The sequence below is a fragment of the Dermacentor albipictus genome, chromosome 1 (assembly GCF_038994185.2).
Source record: "Dermacentor albipictus isolate Rhodes 1998 colony chromosome 1, USDA_Dalb.pri_finalv2, whole genome shotgun sequence".
Classification (NCBI taxonomy): Eukaryota; Metazoa; Arthropoda; class Arachnida; order Ixodida; family Ixodidae; genus Dermacentor; species Dermacentor albipictus.
Window position 1 is genome coordinate 477,540,299 of NC_091821.1, and position 6,877 is coordinate 477,547,175.

The 6,877-nt window shown below is 48.5% G+C and overlaps 1 long non-coding RNA gene across 1 annotated transcript; it reads right to left on the minus strand.

Moving 5' to 3' along the window:
* Positions 1–1,382: 1,382 nt before the first annotated feature.
* On the minus strand, positions 1,383–3,519 carry LOC139054856 (uncharacterized). Its single transcript, XR_011511556.1, has 3 exons — positions 2,978–3,519; positions 2,042–2,153; positions 1,383–1,830 (listed from the first exon to the last, which is right to left on the minus strand). It is a non-coding gene; the product is annotated as an uncharacterized lncRNA (long non-coding RNA).
* Positions 3,520–6,877: the final 3,358 nt, after the last annotated feature.

Consider the following 6,877-nt stretch of genomic DNA (forward strand, 5'->3'; position numbering starts at 1 on the left):
TTCATACACTTCAAACCATGTAATCATGTATAATAGTCTCTGTTCACGCCAAATCATGTACAAAGAAGGCCACAAGCACACTTTACCCATGGCTGCAGCAGGAAAGGACAAACAGGGAGCACCAATCACAGTACATGTAAACAAGGAGTTCGTGTCACTGTGTGGACTGCAGGAGCAGGTGCTTACCTCGAGAGGCTGTTGGCCAATACAACTAAACAGGCTGCCACATCCCAGAAATGTAACATGGCAACCATGACCAAGTGGGACAACATTGAAACAAGATTATGTAATCAAATCACTTTAGCATACTCTAACACAACACTCAATCTATACATTGGCACTATGCATTGGCTGCGATCTACATGACAACAGTGAGCATACACGCACATGGGCTGCTTGCGGCACATTCAACCGTCCGACTGTAGGCATAGCGTTTGCCTTCGTCGCACACTGCAGTCTGGTAACAAGCAACAACCAGCAGCACAAGCAGATTGGACAGTGTGTCTCACGTGTTAGTATCGACAGTCGGCGTTGAATATGAGCAACTTGCATTGCGAAACAATCGGGTGACGCAAGCATCTGCTGCCACAGCCAACAGCGACATGGAGTGCCCGGCATATTAGCGTTACCGCCTTTCCAACCTGCATGTTTCTTTTTGTTCTATTGCATGCCACTAATGTGTAACTCACACTTGGTCCACCACATTCTCCATATATGGACATGGTCGGTTTTGTGGACATAACTATTTTGCAGGCCTTTCCACAAATGTGGATATCAACTTCATACACTTAGAACCATGTAATTATGTATGAGAGTCTCCGTTGACGCCAAATCATGGCTGAGGAAGGCCACAAGCAAAATTTGCACACGGCAGCAGCAGGAAAGGACGGAACGGGGAGCACCAACCACGGTGCGTGTAAATTCGCAGTCTATGTCACTGTGCAGACTGTAGGAGCAGGTGCTTGCCTCGAGAGACTGTTTCCCAATGCAACTGACCAGGCTCCCACATATGAGAAACGTAACACGGTGACAAGTACCAAGTCGCACAGCGCCGAAACCATATTCTGCAATCAATCTCTTCAATGTAGCTTGCACAAAAACACAGGCTGTCGAGCAAGAATAGCAATCCTGAATGAGACTAGGAATTCAATATGGGAATGAGAAAGCTTGCATTCAAGAAAGAAGCCACTCTACCTTGCAAGCATTGAAAGCCAAAAACATTAACAAAAGTTAAATGCTACATAGCACACAGTGTAAAGGTTAATGCAAGACACACGCCAATGCCGCATCAGCTATTTCAGGAGAGGAATTGCACATGGCAACATACACTAGAAAGAACTGCTACACATATGTTATGCTACTAGACAGTGACTGGCATTAAGTATGAGCAAAGAATCGGTTGACCTTTAATGTTTGTATGAGGAATAGGAATGATCTCTAACAAAAGTGTGGAATGAAGAAGCGTGCATTCATTGAAACAAAATTATACTTGGCAAGAATTGGCAAGGCCAGGGAGCTCCCTAAGGAAGGGCAAGCTGACAGAACACTCTTAGCCAGCGTCGTCTGTGCTTGTTCAGAGGTTGCAGGTACATCTGAAGACAAATAATTTTTGTTGTTGAGGTACCTGGATGACTCGGCCAATATCCGTGCTGGTGGAATGATGGCGTAGGCTCTTTTCACTCTTGAAACAGTCGTCTGTAGACTTGATATCTCATCCAAATAATTCTGGAATGGCTTCTTTGTTCGTGGTCTTGTGAATTCAGCTCCAGCCCCTTCCTGTTGGTGTAGATGGGGGCTCCCGTGATGACCAAGATGTACTTGGCACAGACTCTGTTGGGGCAAAACAATGGCACATGAGATACAGCAAAGATTATCCAAACTCATGTAGTGTTTTCTTTTATGTTCGAACTAATTATGCTGAACTGTAAACATGAACAAATGTTCATATCGTCTGCTACAAACAAATGACATGTATCTCAAGACTAGCAAGCCAATACAGCATATATCAGGCATATTTATTTCTGAACCAGGTGTTGTTTACCTTGTAGTAGCAGCCAAAGTCCACACAATGACCTTGTTGTAGCAGGCATCAGCTTCTGTTTAGTGCATGGAGTGTGTTGCTTTATACTGGTGCCATCCTCATTACTGCATGTCTGGAACAGAAATTTTGACTGCATCAGAAATGGAATAAGCACAATTTTGCAATATAAAATGCGAAACGGTGCGACATATACATTGCAACGGTTTGTGACTACAGAACACATGCAAATGTACACTGTTTGTTCTAGGGCGCTTAAGCAGCATGGTAAATAAATATGGTTACTCTCCGTAAAATCGATGTCTGCGTAACTACAATGCATGTCAACAGCTTAAGTATTATTAAGATCACAAATAAGAACATTTGTGCGCTCGTTTATACACTAGAAGAGATCACACTGCTGATTTCACAAGCAAATAGATGAAAGACGTGAAGCTATTAGAATTGATGCATTCTTTTTGTGCATGAACGTGATGCACCGCTTCACTACTGCAAAAATAGATGTCCTGAGGTAAGCCAAACTGAACAGCAAGAACATTTGGAACCAACAGGTACGAAATATGGGTGAATTATCATGTGTGCAACTGTTTAATACATTAAATTCAAGCTTCAGTTTATCAAAAGGTTATTCGGTTCTGTGAACGAAAGAAGTTGCCGGCGGACTCGAAAAAAAAAATATATTGATAAGGCAACTCAGTCACTTATGGCTACGGCTAAAACGAGATGAAAAATGTGACGCGCGTTCCAATATCGTTTCTCTTTCGTGAATGTGTGCATAATGATGGTCTCGCAACTGAAAGTTTATTTCGGAAACAGCAACGGAGGGTCCTGACTGCCCTTATGTAATGCAGCATCTAGTTCGTTAACTTACCTCCGCCTGTAAGTTAACGAGACGAATAAATTACATAGCGATTGAAGCAGTGATGTTAAACGACTCACCGGTATTGCTGTCCCCAGTCGCAGCAGGACCCGGCTCCCATTTCGATGCAGCCGTGTTCCACATGGCTCACGACTGAAACCTAGCTTTCAGGCTTACACCCCAAGTTAAATAACGCGAGATATCGAAGCGCAATAAACTGGTGTTAGCACAAATTAACCAACCAATGTACGAACCAAGGAATCCGTACCTGCCGTGCACGCGAACATACCGGTAAAAATTTTAAATCCAGGCCAGAGGTCACGTGGGAGGTCGATGATGCTGAACGCTATTTTGCGTTTAAAATGACAAAAAACAACAAAGTTGGTAATGAAAAGTACAATGTAAAATTAGGAATTATACTTTTGTAGTCTTTATCATGCGATGAAAACGTTTCGTTTACTGTTGAAGAAAGTTTGAAGGTTAAAATTGCGCTTACTACGGCGCCTCTAGCGGGAGATAATGCGCTCAACGGGGAACCTTTTTAATTGGCGTACTATGCCTGTTTCTTTAGCAGCGCCGCGCGGTCGATTTTTTCGCCCTCTGTGGCCATTTGTTGAACTTGAGAGTGTGCCACCCCTGGCCTCTCTCCTGGCGTCCGGGGGCAGCTGCTCTTATTGGCCTCGAGCTCCACCACTGGAAAACCTGGCGCCACCGTCGGCGTGACGTGCTAGGAGGGATCACGTGGACATAGCGGCCGCGTCGGCTGCTTCGGGCGCGCCGAAGCGAGCTGAAAACGAGTTTAAATTCCCTCGTACGCTGCGGTCCTAGTTTAGTGGCGAAATTTTCCCGCTTCGAGTGTCTCCTTTACAACGCTTGAAAGCACTACAATAGGTAGTGGCTGCCTTTGAAGGCGCGCAACATGGTAGGCTACTGCTCGGTGCCGCAGGGCCGGACGCACGTAACGGAGGCCGGTGTCAGGCTTATTCACACGTAGCCGCAGGACAAGAAGCTGCGTGAAGCTTGGCTCGTGGAACATAAAACCGGCAAACAGTCATCGGCTACAACTCTGGTATGCAGCAAGCACAGACGCGAGGAAGATTTCTGCTACGGCCCCCGGTCTGCGATGTTCTGAAAACGCGCACTGAGACGCTCGTCCGCGTCCGCTGCCCGACTAATGTCATGACGGTTTGGTCTATGAACTTGTCGATGCTATAGATACTGGCAAGTTCAGTGGAATGGAAAGGCAGCGGTAAGAAGCACATTTAAAAAAAAAGCATGGCATATGGTCATGTTTGTGTTATGAATTAATGCACTGGATTACAAAAAAGGAGCAGCGGGAAATTCCACGCTGAGAACACCGATAAACATACAGTGCGACGCAACTCGAGAAATACTATTGAAAGGTCGAAGAATTTAGAAGAAAAAAACCTTGAATCGTCGCGACGGCACATCACAGTCCCCGTAGGCGTCGAAGTCTCTACAATGAAATTATTTTTGAACAGCTCTGATAGCGCCCACGCATCAATGGCTTCTTGTATACTGTGAAATGCTCATATTCTGCGGCCTAAAGCTCATGGCACGGCGCGGGAACGCGCGCGCGGAGAAAGCGACACAGTGCGCGGACAAGCATGCAGACGCGCAGTCGGTCGCTGCGAATCTGCGCGATCGCTGCATTGAGGCTTCGTTCTATTACACTCCATTTAGTTATGCAAACACTATAAGAACATATTTCACATAGTTTTCTCCCAGCGTTTACCTACCTTTCACGCAAGAAGCCGGTTCGGGAGACTCCATCGCGGCGACCGCGCGCAGTGGCGTTCGCTGTACGTATTCGGTAAAGAGATAGCGTCTGTAAACGATTGTGTGCTTTCAGTTTGCCCAAGATTATTATTTAGGCACTAAGAAACATCTCTCGTTTCGAAAGTACTTACAGAAATGTCCGGGAGAGCTCGCGCGTGGTGTTTTCAGCGAGCGCTGACAGCAAAACCTATGAGGAGCGCGCCACGTGATCCCTCATACTACGCCAGCGAGGCGCTTCCGCTAGATGGCGACTCCGTAACTCCTCGCCGCCAATACTCTTGGAGTTGAGAGCAAGAGGGAAGGTCACGGGACTACGTCACGTGACAGCGGCGACGGACGGACTGAGAGACACGTTGGAACAAGGAGGTGACGCATCAGACGGGCCGGCGCCGGTCAGACCTCCTCGCTTCACACTGGGGAAGCTCCTCTCCCGGGCTGCCGCGCTTTGACAAGCGTGGGCACACACACACACACACGCACACACAAAGACACGTGGCACTGAACATGCCGGGACGCGCTCGGCGGGGATGCGTCGCGGCCGCTCCGAACGGGCCAAAATGTCCGCCGCTTTGAACGAAGCCCCGGCGTCCGTTGAATCCGCGCGGGCTACAGCGCGCGTCATAGGCGAAACGTAACACGGCCTTCGAGTGGACACAACATACACGGTTCTCGGCGCGCGCATGCTAGGATCTTCAACAGCCGCGGTTGTCACCTTCGACGGACAGCACGTCCCTTATTACGTAACGTACCAGAGCGGTGACTACAGATGCAAGCCCTACCGAAAATCCGTCCAATACTGCAGAACCTGCGGCGCCATCGGACGCAGACAGGATATATGTCCTCAGCCGAGAGCCAACTTCTGCTACACATGCGGGCGCGATGGGGTCGCGGAAGAACACGATTGTCACCCGAAGTGCAAAATTTGCGGCGGAGACCACGAAACGGCAGGCAAGGAATGTAAGAAGAAACTCCGTAACAACCCGCCTCCCTACCAAGTGAGAAGACAGCAACTTGACAACGCTCACGCCCGAGAGAATCACTGGAGCTCGAGCACCGAAGACTTCCCCGCGCTGGCTACCACATAAGATAGCTCACGGGGGCCCTCGCCTCGACAAAGATCTGGCCGGAGTCGCTCTCGCTCTATCCTAAGATCGCGCTCTACATCCCGCTCTCGGTCACGGTCTCGCTCCGTTCGGCGAATCACTTACGTCGCCGCGGCGAACGGAAGCAGCGCCTCGAATTCCTCACGCAACCCGAGCAGTTCGGGTGAGACAGCGACGATACGGACTCTCGAACATAAAGTGCAGGATCTAGAGAGGACGATACAACAACAACCGGTAGCCGAGTGCAACATGTCAGAACTCGAGCAAAGAGTAGCGAAGAGAGTAGAAGAAAGCATACTAAAACATGTAGAAACCAGAATAATGAAGCGGGTAGACGAACGGCTGCAAGCACATGAAGCGAAGATTCTTGACCTTGTAGAACGACGCCTTCAAGTCTTCGAGGAAACCCTCACTACAAAACTTCTCGCATCAGTAGACAGGACTATACAGACAGTGATAACTAAAATCATGGAAAAGGTAGAGCCACTAACCCGTACGGTCAGCACACTCGACGCCAAACTGGATGGCTTCATGGCACAACAACACAACTTCATGACCTATGCTTACAAGAATTTCATTACTCATGAACATCTGGCGGAGCAGTTAGGAACCAAACGAAAAGGACGAAGGACAGTACGAGGGTAATCCGCAGAGGATTCTAGCTCGACAACGCCAAACCACCTACTCCAGGTGGAGGATAACCACCAACATGGCGGCTCCCAAACGTAGACATACCGAGCCGCTTCCCACCCTCCGCATTTGGCACTGGAATTGCAGATCCTATAGACCCCGCTCGGCCAACCTGCAAGAATATCTCAAAGCAAACAATCCTGACATAATCGCGCTACAGGAAACCAACACCATGAAAGTAAAGCTCCTCGGCTGCAACACTATGGCACAGACTGCCCGCACCGCAATTCTTGTCAAGAAGACACTAACCGCACAGCCTCACGAAATTGAAGACACTGAAATCGAACACACCATAGTGGAGGTGTTGCCGACTCGCAAGAATCAGCAGAGCCTATACCTGGCCAATCTCTACAGCCCGCCGCGGGAGCAGCTACTCCACTACGACCA